Source organism: Kogia breviceps, chromosome 1 (assembly GCF_026419965.1).
Source record: "Kogia breviceps isolate mKogBre1 chromosome 1, mKogBre1 haplotype 1, whole genome shotgun sequence".
NCBI lineage: Eukaryota > Metazoa > Chordata > Mammalia > Artiodactyla > Physeteridae > Kogia > Kogia breviceps.
The window spans coordinates 184,252,958-184,266,562 of record NC_081310.1 but is presented as its reverse complement, the minus strand read 5'-3'; positions in this window follow the sequence as shown (position 1 = coordinate 184,266,562).

Genomic DNA, 13,605 nt, shown 5'->3' with positions numbered 1-13,605 from the left:
TCCCCATGTTCTCCACCTCTGTTCCCATCACACTGACGTCCTTGTTCCTTGAATGCACTAGGCACAATCCTGCCTCCGGACCTTTGCACTGGCTGCTCCTCCTGCCTAGAATGCTCTTCCCCTGGATATCCACATGGCCAACTCCCTCTCTTTTTTTCAAGTCTTAGCTCAACTGTCACCACCTGACCATCTTATTTAAAACTGCAATCTCCTGCCTCTTCTGCACACTCTCGATCACACTTACCCTGCTCTATTTTTCTCTATTGAGCACCTTTTAATACTTGTACCTTTTCACATGCTGCTTTTCTTATTGGTTTATAGTTTGCTCCCTCCATTAGAATGTAAGTTCTGTGAGAGTAGGAGCTTCTTTGTCCTGATTAGGGCTTTGTGGGGAACCAGGTTATGTGCTTAGGCTTTGGAGCCAGACTGCCTAGGTTTGAATCCTGGCTTTGCCATCAACCTTGGGTTAATAGCTTAATCTCCGTGAGCCTCAGTTTCCTCATCTGCAAAATGGGGGAATAATGGTGCCTCCCTCAAAGGGTTATAGAAGTGATTAAGTGAGATAATGGATGTACAGGATTTAGCAGTAGTTCCTGGCATACGGTATGTCTTAGCTCAATACGTGTTAGTTATTGTGCACTCCCATGTCTGGTCCATAGAAGGCATTCAATAAATATTTGATCAATCGAGTAGGTGTTATTAACCCCCATTTTACTGATGCCCAAAGTTACATGACCAGTGAATGGCAGGGTCAAGTTTAGAATCCAGGCTTATTTGAGGTCAAAATCTCTGTTTCAGGGACTTCCCTAGTGGTGCAGTGGTTAAGAATCCACCTGCCAATGCAGGGGACACAGGTTTGAGCCCTCGTCTGGGAGGATCCCACACGCCGTGGAGCAACTAAGTCCGTGCGCCACAACTACTGAGCCTGCACTCTAGAGCTCGCATGCCACAACTACTGAGCCCACGTGCCACAACTACTGAAGCCTGTGCTCCTAGAGCCCGTGCTCTGCAACAAGAGAAGACACCTCAATGAGAAGACTACACGTAGCAATGAAGACCCAATGCAGCCAAATAAATAAAATAAAATATATAAATAAATCTATTTTTTTAAAAATCCCTGCTTCATCCACTGATCCATAATCTACCTTCTGGTGGTAGGTTCTAGGCTCACCTCCAGGGAGTGGAGAGTTCATGTTTCATGTCATGGACAAGTTGACCAGAGACCAGAAGAAGTGAAAATGAGGACCGCCAAGGGAAGTGGATACAAAGAGGGGCTCCACCTCCCGCTTAGGATCAAGCCCATGCTCCTTTGCGTGGCCGCAAGCCCCTTCCCCACTTAGCCCCATCTGCCTCTCCAATCCTCTCTCAGGAGAAGAAAACCAACCTCAGTCCAGTTCCTGGGGCTACCTCTCTTCTCATGCACAGCCTGTTCCTTCTGCCTGTGTTACTTTTCCAGCTTCTTTGCCTGCTGACCTCCTATTCATTCTCATAACTTAGATGTCACAGATGTCACTGCCTCAGGAAGCCTCCCCTGATGCCCTGAGATGGTTTGGTGCCCTTCCCTTTGGTACCCGTGTGCTTCCTCGTCATGTCGCACTTTGTTTCCTTGCTTCCCCCTCACTCCCTGTGTATAAAGACCCACCCCTATCTACCCTTCGCTAGAATGAGAGCTATATGACCCTGTGGCCTCAAGTTGCACAAGATGTTTCCTACCCAAAGATCCCCCAGGAACTGGAAAGTACCCAAGAGCCAAAGGAAGCTACTCTTCAGGGCCAAATGGTCTTTGTTTGCATATCCTCAGTTCAAGCCACCAGCAGAGACTAATCTCGGAATCGTAACTCTTAAATTCCCATGAGAGAGAGTTGGATGGCCCCAGCCTGCCTCAAGAAGCTCCCAAGCCTCCCTGCTGCACACTTGGCTGTGAATTGCAGTCTACATCATGGCGCCCCCTAGAGGGGAGCAGTGCACAGCCTGCCCAGCTGGAAGGCTGGGCCCAGTAACACTGAGTGTCCACTAGGGTGGGCCAGGCTCCCTGGGAGCTGTGGGAGCTGCCTACACCATGAGTACAAATATAGACTACAGGGCACCTATAGGGGCAATTTGCAGAGAAAGGTGTGGACTGATCAGGTATACAAAGATCTGTAGTTGTCATCAGGTTCCCAAAGGGTTCACAAACCCATAAGAGTTTTAAAATTCCTAAGGAGATATTTGGTGAACACATAAAAATATTCATATTAAAAGGGTATGTACGTGGGCTTCCCTGGTGGCGCAGTGGGCAAGAATCTGCCTGCCAGTGCAGGGGACACGGGTTTGAGCCCTGGTCTGGGAAGATCCCACATGCTGCGGAGGAACTAAGCCCGTGTGCTACAACTACTGAGCCCACGTGCCACAACTACTGAAGCCCACACGCCTAGAGCCCATGCTCCACAACAAGAGAAGCCACTGCAATGAGAAGCCTGTACACCACAACGAAGAGTAGCCCCTGCTTGCTGCAACTAGAGAAAGCCCGTGCACAGCAACGAAGACCCAATGCCGACAAAAATAAATAAGTAAAATAAATTTATATATTAAAAAAAGGGTATGAACATGAATCCATCTGCACAGCCCGCCACCACCATTGTTTCTGAGAAGGGTGCTTGAGATGGGGTGGGTTTCCCAGGATATGAAATAAAAATGAAAATAATGATATCAGTTATCAGATTTACTCAGTGTAGGTACTTTTCTAAGCCCATTACATACAGTAACTCATAGAATGCTCTCATAGGTAGGTACTGTTATTATCCCTATTTTGTAGAACAGGAAACTAAGATAGGAGCAGTAAGGAACTTACCCAAGGTTACCAGTACTCAAGTCATGGAACCAGGGGAAAAACACAGGGAATGTGGCTATAAACTGGTGTCCAGTGCCTGCGTGTCTATCTCCCGGCCTAGATGAAAGCAGATTCAAGCCGGGTTGGATAATTAAGTCCAAGATGTCTTCACCAACTTCCTCATTGGAGGGGGAGGATAACCAGTCTTCCAACCCTCTGCCCCTGCTCCAGCCAGAAGGGCCCCCAGCACCTTTGGCTGAAGCCCATCCAGGCAACTTGGAGTAGAGACTATCATGTAAAGTCTTTTCTCAAGCCTAGTGGGGACAACCTTTGGAGAGAGGCCTGCGTTTCCATCCTGGCTGTGCTCCTTATTAGCATGGGCAAGCCTCCATTTCTCCAATGGAAAATGGAGAGAATAGTGCCTGTCTCATGGGGTTGTTGTGAGGATTAAAGGAGAGCATGCTCATAAAATACACAACGCTGTAAGCACTCAGAAAGCAGTCACTGCCCTTTTCATTCACCTTCGGTTGAAGAAAAGAAAACACCTTACAATTTTTTGGAGGTCTGTCTTATAGCTCTGGAGGTTGGAAGTCTGAAATGGGTTACTGGGCTAAAATCAAGATGTTGGGTGGACTGTGTTCCTTCTGGAAGCTCTAGGGAAAAATCCATTTCCTTGCTTTTCCAGCTTCAAGAGGCTGTCTACATTCCTGGTCGTGGCCCCTTCCTCCAGCTTCAAAGCCAGCAGTTTAGCACCTTGAAATCTCTCACTGACTCTGACACTGACTCTCCTTCCTTTTTCACATATAATGAATCCTGTGATTCCATTGGGCCCACCTAGATAATCCAGGATACTCTCTCCATCCCAAGGTCAGCTGATTAGCAACCTTAATTCCATCTGCAATTATAAATTCCCGTTGCTATGTAATATAACATATTCATAGGCTCTGGGGATTAGGACATGGACATCTTTGGAAGGCCATTACTCTGTCTACCACAGTGGTAAGTAAGAAAACAGTGTTGTTGGGCAACGACATACTGGGACTTCGAGCCATGAGCACACCTGTGCTCAACAACCTACGTGTCTCCCACTGCCTCCAGGAAAAGGGCCAGACTTCTCAGCCTGGCAGGCAAGGCCTTTCATGAACTGGCCTCCATCCCATTTATGAACAGGCACTTTCTGGTCTCCTTGCCTCTGCTCTACCTGAAAGGCCTTTTCTTCCAGTTATGATCATTCAAGTCCTTTCCATTCATCATCGCCAAGTTCAAATCTCATCTTTTCCATGAAACCTCTTCAGAAACCCCTAGAACAACTCTCCCTCCTCTGACACTATTACAGAATGTCTGGACTGGAGTTATTTGTGTATGTCCTGGTTTGGGTTGGTACCCATCTGACTGCGGGCAGCTGAAGTACAGAGACTACTGCAGCAACGGTCTGTGGTTCTCACACTTGAGTGTGCATCAGAATCACCTGGAGGACTTGTTAAAATGCAGGCTCCAGGGGCTTCCCTGGTGGCGCAGTGGTTGAGGGTCCGCCTGCCAATGCAGGGGACACGGGTTCGAGCCCTGGTCTGGGAGGATCCCACATGCCGCGGAGCGGCTGGGCCCGTGAGCCACAGCTGCTGGGCCTGCGCGTCTGGAGCCCGTGCTCCACAACGGGAGAGGCCGTGATGGTGAGAGGCCCGCGCACCGCGATGAAGGGTGGGCCCCGCTTGCCGCAACTGGAGAGAGCCCTCGCACAGAAACGAAGACTCAGCACAGCCTAAATAAATAAATAAATAATTTTTTTTAAATGCAGGCTTCAGGGCCCAACATCCAGAATTTCAGATTCAGTAGATCTTCAGTGGGACCTGGTAGTCTGAATTTCTAACAAGTGCCCAGGTGGCCCTGATGCTGTTGGTCTAGGGAACACACCTCAAGGACCACAAGCATGGAAGATGAGGAGATGGCATGAGGCTAGACTTGGATCTCAGCTCTGCCTTTCATTGCATGACTTTGGATACATCCCTTGCTCTCTCCGAGCTGCTCGCTCATCTCTGAAAGGATTCCCTGCATTTGGATTCCCTCCCTACCCCATTGGGTTGATGTAAGGAGTAACAGGCTTAGGACAGTGCTATGCACCTTTCTGGTACTGAGTAAATGGCATAGAGCTCTATGTCTATAATTTCCCTCTCCCTGTATTTTGGCTTCTTAGTGGGTGTTCAATAAAAACTTGTAAGTTGGTTTTAGGGAAAACTACTGACTTGGATCCTGATGAAAAATGTTGGCAAAATGAGAAGAGCTAAAATAGCCAAGTTGCATATGTCTGGGTCAAAGGAATGCTAATTACCTTTACACTGGGGAGCATTTTCCTTCCATGACTGGTGACCACACAGTACAATAACAATCATGTGTATTGTCACAACGGACTGCAGATCAACTGTGTTCTAAGTTCATGGGCATGTATCCAACAAATGCTTCCCCAGCACCTCCAAGGAGCCAGCCTGGTGCCCACTGGCTTGGCTCAGGGGATGCACTGCCTGGAGAAGAAGACTCCTTGTGGCTGGGACATTGCCTTCAAGCTTCCCTGAGGATCTGTTCCCTTAGGATGCCAAACACACACACACACACACACACACACACACACACAAAACCATGCTGCTTTTGCTGCTCCTGGAGCAGAGCATCTTCTCCCGACTTACATTTGTCAGACACAAGTCTTGATCTTCATGGGCAAAGGGCTGTGTCTGTTTCCCCAGCACCTAGCATTGTACACACAAAGGAAACATCCAAGGTCAGAATGCAACCCCCACAATGCCAGTCAGGAGACTGGGCACATGATGGTTAAGACCATGAGTCTTGGAGTTCAGTTGACCAGATTCCAGTCCCATCCCATTTTCTCCCTTGCCTCACCCTAATCACAATCCTGTCTACTACATCTAGCTGTGTGACCTCAGGCAAGTAACTTCATCTCCCTGAGCCTCACTGGGGATAATAATACCTATTCCATAAGGTTTTGGGGAGATAAAACAAAACCGATCCTGAATGGTCTCCATAGGGAGAGTTGTATTCCCAATTTCGGCTTTTGGCAGAGTGGCCACCAGAGGGCAGTGGTCCCCATGCTGGGAAAATAACCTGCCTGGTGATCTGTGATTCCTTTGAAGGAACAAACGCGGGCGCGCGCGCGCACACACGCACACACCTGCACACGCGTACACCAGGAGGGTACGTGGCCTTGATTGGGTCAACACAGCCACGGGCCAACAGATGAGCATCCTGCTGGTCACTCTCCTCTGTGGTCACTTGAGGATTGGCATGAGCCTGAGACCAATGAATGGGACATTCTATTCTTTATACCCTAACCATAGGGCCACCCGGCCTTTTCCAAAGTGGTTCCTTCTGCTTGCTGTGCAGCCTTTTCTCCCTCTTTGCTTTGGCAAATGTCTTATTCAGGTCCATCCCACCATGCCCTCTCTGAGTTCATTCTTCCATAGATGGGGTCCATCTAGGTTCCCAAAACAGTCTATTGCCTCCTTAATGGTAGCATTTAGAACACCCATTAAATTACTTATGTGCAGTTTAACTGGAGGTTAAGAGTAAGGACTCTTGGGGACCTGCAGCCTGGGTTCTGTCACTTACTGTGTAACTGTGTGCATATTACCTAATCTCTCCTAGTCTCAGTTTCCTCATTTGTAAAATGGGGCTAATAACAATATTCAGCACATAGGGTTTTCCTGAAAACTACAGAATATTATGAATGCAAAGCCCTGGTTTGATGAACAAATGAATGAGTGAGTGAGTGAATGCCTATTAAAGCCCATGGAGTTGTGAAAACTATAAAACATTGATAAGGGATATTGAAGATGATTCAAAGAAATGGAAAGATGTCCCATGTTCTTGTGTTGGAAGAATTAATATTGATAAATATTAATACTACCCAGAGCAATCTACAGATTTAATGCAATCTCTATCAAAATACCTATGACATTTTTCACAGAACCAGAACAAATAATCCTAAAATTTATATGGAACCACAAAGGACTCAGAATTGCCAAAGCAATCCTGAGGAAAAAGAACAAAGCTGGAGGCATAACCCTTCCAGACTTCAGACTATACTACAAAGCTACAGTAATTAAAACAGCTTGGTATTATGGCCAAAAGCTACATGAAAAGATGCTCAATATATACACATAACTGAATCACTTTTTTGTAAACCTGAAACTAACACAACACTGTAAATCAGCTATACTTAAAAAACAAACAAACAAACAAAATAAACCAGCATGGTATTGGCACAAAAACAGACATATAGATCATTGGAACAGAATAGACAGGCCAGAAATAAACCCATACACCTATGATCAATTAATCTACAACAAAGGAGGCAAAAATATACAATGGAGAAAAGACAGTCTCTTCAGCAAGTGGTGTTGGGAAAGCTGGACAGCTATATGTAAATCAATGAAATTAGAACACTCCTTCACACGATATACAAAAATAAACTCAAAATGTTTTAAAGAGCTAAATATGGGACTTCCTTGGTGGTCCAGTGGTAAAGAATACACCTTCCAATGCAGGGGACGTGGGTTCAATCCCTGGTCAGGGAACTAAGATCCCACATGCCATGGGGCAAATAAGCCCGTGCGCCACAACTACTGAGCTGACGTGCCTCAACAAAAGAGCCCGCGTGCTGCACCCTACAGAGTCCGTACGCTCTGGACCCATGCACCACAACTAGAGAGAGAAAAAAACCCTCCTGCCACAACTAGAGAGAGAAAAAAACCCTCCCGCCACAACTAGAGAGAAGCCCACATGCCACAATGAAGAACAGCACACGCTCTGCAACAACAGATTCTTCATGCCTCAACGAAGATCCCGCATGCTGCAACTAAGACCCGATGCAGGCAAAAAAATATATATATACACATATATATATATATGGAGAGAGAGAGAGAGAGAGAAATGATACCATAAAACTCCTAGAAGAGAACATAGGCAAACATTCTCGGACATAAATCATAGCAATATTTTCTTACATCAGTCTCCCAAGGCAAAATAAATAAAAGCAAAAACAAACAAATGGAACCTAATCAAGCTTAAAATCTTTTGCACAGCAAAGGAAACTATCAACAAAACAAAAAGACAACCTATGCAATGGGAGAAAATATTTGCAAAAGATGTGACTGACAAGGGGTTAATATCCAAAATATACAAACAGCTCATACAACTCAATATAAAAAAACTCCAAACAACCCAATTAAAAAAACGGGCAGAAGACCTAAAGAGACTTTTCTCCAAAGAAGACATACAGATGGCCATCAGGCGCATGAAAAGATGCTCAACATCACTAATTAGAGAAATGCAAATCAAAACCACAATGAGATATCACCTCACACTGGTCAGAATGGTCATCATCAAAAAGTCTACAAATAGGGGCTTCCCTGGTGGCGCGGTGGTTGGGAGTCCGCCTGCCGGTGCAGGGGACGCGGGTTCGTGCCCTGGTCCGGGAGGATCCCGCGTGCCGCGGAGCGGCTGAGCCCGTGAGCCATGGCCGCTGGGCCTGTGCGTCCGGAGCCTGTGCTCCGCGGCGGGAGAGGCCGCAGCGGTGAGAGGCCCGCATACCGCAAAAAAAAAAAAAAAAAAAAAAAAAAAAAAGTCTACAAATAATAAATGCCGGAGAGGGTGTGGAGAAAAGGAAACCCTCCTACACTGTTGGTGGGAATGTAACTTGGTAAAGCCATGATGGAGAACAGTGTGGAGGTTCCTTAAAAAACTAAAAATAGAGCTACCATATGATCCAGCAATCCCATTCCTGGGTACATATCTGGAAAAGATGAAAACTCTAATTCAAAAAGATACATGCACCCCAATGTTCGTAACAGCACTATTCACAATATCCAAGACATGGAAACAACCCAAGTGCCCATCAACAGATGATTAGTTTAAGAAGATGTGGTATATACACACAATGGAATATTACTCAGCCATAAAAAAGAATGAAATATTGCCATTTGCAGCAACATGGATGGATCTAGAGAATATTATACTTAGTGAAGTAAATCAGACAAAGACAAATATTATATGATATCACTTATACATGGAATCTAAAAAATAGTACAAGTGAATCTATATACAAAACAGAAACAGACTCACAGATATAGAAAACAAACTTATGGTTACCAAAGGGAAAAGGGAAGTGGGGAGGGATAAATTAGGAGTAAACAAACAAACCAACCCCATGGAGCTGTAAGCTTCTCAGGAGTAGGAAGTTTTCTTTCTTTTTTATATTGTGTAATGCCTGAAACCCAGTGTGGGCATGTTACTAGTGCAATGGTTCTCAAAGTAGGGTCCCCCCTGACCAGCAGCCTCAGCATTACCTTGGAGCTTGTCAGAAATGCACATTTTTAGGTCCCACCCCTGACCTACTGACTCAGAAACTCTGGAGATGGGGCCCAGTAATTTGTGCTTTAATTAGCCCTCCAGGTGATTCTGATGTGTGCTAAAGTTTGTGATCCACTGGCCTAGAACATAGAGGCTCAGAACTGTTTCTTTAAATGGATGTACCAACCTGTAAAATATGTGATTTGAATTAGAATAGGCTGTAAGCTCCATGAAGGCAGCAGGGGCCATGGGTTCCCTAGCACCTAGCAGATGCAGGCACATAGTAGGTGCTCAAAAAATGTTTGTAAAGCAAATAAGTGAAAATCCCTTACAGTTCTTTTTGTGGTTCTAAGTATCTTAAACTTTCCAAATTTCAGTTTTATTACCTGTCCTCTCTCCCAGGATTGATGGAAGGATCAAGAGGCAAATGAAATATATGAATATACATAACAAAATAGTATTGTCATACTGCTAAGCCCCATCAGAAATTCTCCTTTAGAACCCCCTGAGAGGTCTGGGCTTCTATCCCAGCTCTAATCTAGAACTCCAGACACCTTAAGAGTTCTGTGTGCAGATGCACACCTGCCAGGCCTTGTCCATTCATGGAAGGAGGAAGCCAGCTCCTAAAGCAGGTCAACACTCTTGACAAGGAAGTAGCAGTAGTTATGACCCTACCCTGGCACCCTGGCAGAGTACACTGTAGTTAATTGCATGGGTCTTGAGCCGTCAGATCTGGGCTTTTTTCTCCCTCTTGTCCTGTTGCTTTGTCCAGGATCACCAGGATGATGTGGAGTTGCAGGTGTCCCGGTCTTGTTTCTAAGGTTTACTCTTAAGTATGATATTTGCTGTGGAATAGTAATTATTGTGTATTCTGATTTACCTATCGGGTTTCTAAAAACCATAAATGAGTGTTGAATTTTTCCAGTGTTTTTCCTGTATCTATGGAGATTATTACATGGGTTTTTCCTTTAGTTTGTATTACATGGGTTTTTCCTTTAGTTTGCATAGATTGCTTTCTTTCCATTTTTGAGGGCAGGAGTTTGTGTTATGCGTGGTGTCAGAACAGCACCCAGCACTTAATAGGCACCTAAATACGTTTGCTGAATGAATTAACGAGGAACAGATTCCTAGGAAAACTTCCAAAAAAAAGCATTTCTAGCTCATATTCTACACATAAGAAAAACTTGGAGTTTTGCAGCAAATGTGCTGACAACGTGTTTGCATGCCTGGGGTCAATCCAAGTTGGCTGTGATTTATTTTTATTTTGCAAGGCTATATTGAACTGGCTAATATGTATTTAGGATTTGTGTCTCTACGTTTGAGAGAATTCCTCTGGCATTTTCTTTTCCGGCATTGTCCTTGTCTGGCTTGGGGATCAAGGTTATCCTAGCCTCATGAAACACACTAAATGACTTTTTTTTTTTTTTTTTTTTTTTTTTTTTTTTTTTTTTTTGCGGTACGCGGGCCTCTCACTGTTGTGGCCTCTCCTGTCGCGGAGCACAGGCTCCGGACGTGCAGGCTCAGTGGCCACGGCTCACGGGCCCAGCCGCTCCGCGGCACGTGGGATCTTCCCGGACCGGGGCACGAACCCGCGTCCCCTGCATCGGCAGGCAGACTCTCAACGGCTGCACCACCAGGGAAGCCCAAAATGACTTATTTTTCATGCTCTGAAAAATGTGTAAGTTCAAGATTAAGGTTTAATAAAACTTGTAAACTCTATCTGGCTCTGGTATCATTTGGTGTCAGAAACTCCTGAATGCCCATTCAAGCTAGTTAACGATTTATTTCTTCTTGAGCCAGTTTGGGTATATTTATTATTTTCTAGAAAATTTTCCCTTTCACATACATTTTCAGCTCTGCCCCTCATTGGCTGTGTTATCTGGGAACTCTTTTTTTTAAAAACAACTTTATTGAGGTATATTTTACATAATCTAAATTTCACCTATTTCGAGTGTACAGTGCATTGATATCTAGAAATTGTATCAAGTAACTGCAACTATTACCATAAATTTTCATGTCCCTATGTCCACTTGTAAAACAATAGCTTTACTGAGATATAATTCATATACCATACAATTCAACTACCTGAAGTATACAATTCAACAGTTTTTAGGGCATTCACGGGGTTGTACAATCATCACCACACCGATTTTAGAATATTTCCATTGACCCCTCTCAATAAAGCCCTGTACATTGGCAGTCACTCCTCTTCCTCCTTCCTCCAAAGCCTTAAGCAACCACTAATCTATTTTCAGTCTCTAGATAGGCCTACTCTGGACGTTTCATAGAAATGAAATAATATCTTATGCTGTCATTTGTGTCTGGCTTCTTTCATTTAGCACGTTTTCAAGGTTCATTCATGTTGTAGCATATTATCAGTAGTTCATGTCTTTTTATTTGCTAAATAATGTTACATTACTGTATGAATATACTATATTTTATTTATCCACTCATCAATTGATAGACATTTGAGTTGTTCCACTCTTGGATTATTATGAATAATGCTGCAATGAACATTTGTGCACATGTTTTTGTGTGAATATGTTGTCAATTCTCTTGGGTATATATGGGGTGGAATTACTTCGGTTGCATCGTGGTTTCATGTTTAAACTTTTGAGGAACTGCCAAACTTTTTCCCAAAGTGGTTGTAGTATTTTACATTCCCACTAGCAGCGTACAAGAGTTCCAATTTCTCCACATCCTCACTGGAGCTTTGTTATTATCTGTCTTTTTGATTATTGCCATCCCAGTAGGTATGAGGTGTCTCTTAGTTTTGATGTGCATCTCCCTGATGGGTGGCGAATGATGTTGTGAATCTTTTCATGCACTTAATGGCCATTTATATATCTTCTTTGGGGAAAAGTCTATTCATATCCTTTGTACATTTTTTTTTAGTTTGGTGATATATATATTTATTATAAAGTTGTAAGAGTTCATTTTATATTCTGGATACAAGTCCCTAATTAGATGTATGATTTACAAATATTTCCTCCCATCCTGTAGGTTGTCTTTTCACTTTCTTGATGATGTCCTTTTCAACAAAAAAAAGTTCTAAAGTTTGATTAAGTCAAATTTGTCTATTTTTTAAAATTTTGTTGCTTGTGCTTCTGGTGTCATATCTAAGAAATCATTGCCTAATCCAAGGCCATGAAGATTTATGCCTATGCTTTTTTCTAGGCATTTTATAGTTTTAGCCCTTATATTTAGGTCTTTGAGTTAAATTTTGTGGATGGTGTGTGTTAGGGGTTCAACTTCATTCTTTTGCATATGGATATCCAGTTGTCCCAGACCATTTGTTGAAAAAATTATTCTTTCCCCAATGAGTTGTCTTGGCATCCTTGGCAAAAATCAATTGACTGTGAATGTGAGGGCTTATTTCTGGACACTAAATTCTATTCCATTCATCTATATGTCTATCCTCATGCTTGTATTGACTACTGTAGCTTTGTAATAAGCCTTGAAATTGGGAAGTGTGAGTCCTCCAACGCTGTTTTTTTTTCTTTTTTGAGATTGTTTTGGCTATTCTGGGTCCCTTGGATTTCCATGTTAATTTTAGGATCAGCTTATTGATTTCTGCCAAGAAACCAGCTAGAATTTTGATGGAGCCTGGGTTGAATTTATAAATCAGTTTAGGGAATACTGCCATCTTAACAATATTAAGTCTTCCAATCCATTAACACGAGTTGTCTTTTTACTTATTTAGATACTCTTTAATTTCTGTCAACAATGCTTTATAATTTTCAGAACATAAGTTTTGTACTGCTTTTGTTATATTTATTCCCAAGTATTTCATTATTCTTGATGCTATTCTAAATGAAATTGTTTTCTTAATTTTGTTTTTTGCATTGTACACTACCAGTGTACAGAAACATAACTTATTTTTGTATGCTGATCTTGTATCCTACAACCTTACTGAACTCATTTATTAATTTTATATTTTTTAATGGATTCCTTAGGATTTTCTATACACAGATCATGTTATCTGCAAATAAAGCTAGTTTTTCTTCTTTCCAATCTGGGTGCCTTTTATTTTCTTGACTACTTCTGGTACAATGTTGAATAGAAATGGAGGGAGTAGACATCCTTGTCTTGTTTCTGATCTATGGGAAAATGCATTCAGTATTTCACAATGAAGTCTGGTGCTAGCTGTGGGTTTTTCATAGATGCTTTTTATCAGATTGAGAAATTTTCCTTCTATTCCTCGTGTGTTGAGTTGGTTTTTTTTTTTTTTAATCATGAAGGGGTGTGGAATATAGTTAAATGTTTTTTTCTGCATCTATGGAGATGATCATTTTCGACCTTTATTCTATTGATATGGCGTATTAATCATTAACTGATTTTCAGATTTTAAACCAACCTTGCCTTCCTGGGATAAATCCCATGGTATATAATCCATATTTATATGTTGACAAATTTGGTTTGCTAGTATTTTACTGAGG